The sequence below is a fragment of the Myotis brandtii genome, unplaced genomic scaffold (genome assembly GCF_000412655.1).
Source record: "Myotis brandtii unplaced genomic scaffold, ASM41265v1 scaffold1162, whole genome shotgun sequence".
In the NCBI taxonomy this organism is placed as follows: Eukaryota; Metazoa; Chordata; class Mammalia; order Chiroptera; family Vespertilionidae; genus Myotis; species Myotis brandtii.
The window spans coordinates 1,073,760-1,075,706 of record NW_005354021.1 but is presented as its reverse complement, the minus strand read 5'-3'; the positions used below and the strand labels follow the sequence as shown (position 1 = coordinate 1,075,706).

At 43.0% G+C, this 1,947-nt stretch overlaps 1 protein-coding gene across 1 annotated transcript in view; it reads left to right on the top strand.

Annotated features, from left to right (window-relative positions):
- The first annotated feature begins 1,274 nt into the window (after positions 1–1,274).
- LOC102255338 (T-cell surface glycoprotein CD1a-like) overlaps positions 1,275–1,947 on the top strand; it is a 6,455-nt gene continuing 5,782 nt past the window's right edge. Inside the window, exon 1 of the mRNA XM_014528883.1 lies at positions 1,275–1,360. The gene's annotated coding sequence lies outside the window, so the exon portion shown is untranslated. The remainder of the gene's footprint in view (positions 1,361–1,947) is intronic.

The window sequence follows — 1,947 nt, the reverse complement described above, 5'->3', positions numbered from 1 at the left end:
TTTTTTCTTCCACCTTCAACTACCACCAATGACACTTTTTATAAATTTCTGATCAAACAAGACTTTGTTCCATGATCTCAAAACCACCAAATTTATTTCCTTTTTTTGCTTCCACTAATTTCATCTTTTTATTCCCTCTTTCCTCTAATTTACAATCCATCTTTCCTAGATCCCTTTGAAATTCAGGTAACATTGGGCTGTAAGCTGGATGGTGGCGGAGCCATTATAGGCTTCCATCAATTTGCTTATCAAGGATCAGAACTCTTGCACTTCCAAAACAATTCATGGCTACCATCTCCAAAGGGTGGAACAAGAGCTCAGGATGTGTGCAGACTATTAAATCAGAATCATGCCAGCAAGGAAACAATACAGAGGATGCTCAGTGACACCTGCCCACGTCTCCTCTCGAGTATTCTTGATGCAGGGAAGGCCGATCTCCAGAGACAAGGTCAGTCCCATATCCTTCCTCCAAGAATTTTCTAAAATTATACCTTCCCACCTTCCCTTTAAATTGAGGATAAGGGCTCAAAAGGGAGAAGAATACGTGATGAATAATTCCCAGCATGTGACAGATGTGTTTGTCTAAGATGATGTGAAGATATGAACCTCCAAGTCTGTGTTAGAGTCCTTATCTGAATATCTCTCCTGTTCTCTGCATTAAAACCAGAGGCCTGGCTGTCCACTGGCACCAATCCTGGTTCTGGCCATCAGATGCTGGTTTGCCATGTCTCTGGCTTCCATCCAAAGCCAATTTGGGTAAAGTGGATGCGAGGTGAACAGGTACAACAGGGCACTCAACAAAGTGATATCTTGCCCAATGCTGATGGGACATGGTACCTTCAGGTTTCATTGGATGTGAAAACCACTGAGACATCTGGCCTGTATTGCCAGGTACTACATAGCAGCCTAGGAGGCCAGGACATCCTCCTCTACTTGGGTAAGAAAAACTGGGGCCTGCACTGGGAATGGGAGCAGATAACGGTCTACAAGCAGAGCAGGAGAGCCAAGTAAAAAAATTAGGATTTATGGCCTCCAGACTCAAAAGAATGAAAACAGTTCAATATATAGCAGAATTGAAAATGAGAAACCTGCAGAAGTAGGAAGATGTTGAGGGTTAGATGATAGATTCAACTCTGAAGAGGGAAGAGAGAGGAAACAAGAACAAAGATTAGTGAGGCGAACATGCAAATAAAAAAGGCAGACCAGGGAAATGCAGTAAACAGGGTGTGGGTTTGAAATGACACCTGTGTGCACCTAAACCCACAGAACATCATCAAGGCTCCGTGGGCTTGATCATCTTGGCAGTGATGGTGCCCCTGGTGCTTCTGACAGCTCTTGCATTTTGGCTTAGGAAGCGCTGGTGAGTATTTTGTGCCCATATTTCCGGTTCTGTCATCCACTCCCTACTTGTTTTCCGACCTTTCTTCTCTCTCCTCTTAGTCCTTCTTTCCTCAGTCTCTTTCCTTTAACTCTTCAATTCTCACCTCCACCTCATGCAGAGTAACTTTCATCTCTGTTCTTATTAGGTCACACTGTGAGCCTCCTCCCACTCTTCTTCCTTTGGAATGAGATTCCAGCAGCCCAAGGACTCAGGACATATTTGAATGCACATGGTGATAATATGCTTTCAACTCTCCTGGTACAGCTGTTATTGTTTATTTATGTTTGTTTAATGATCCATTATTAAGATAAGGTAAAGGTAATTTTGTAGGACTTGCTTTCTGACCTGGCTCAGAGATAAAAAGTCTTATTTTAACTCTGGATAAAATGAGATCCTAGCAACCACTACATATGGAAAAATTGATGAATCTCAGGCCCATTTCAGATGTCACCTCTTTATGGGGCCTTCCCTGATTCACAAGTGGAAGCAGCGCCTGAACTACCACCACGCTTCTCAGTGGACTTTGCTGAATCTACTTCTCACTTTTTATCCGTTGTTGCAGTCAT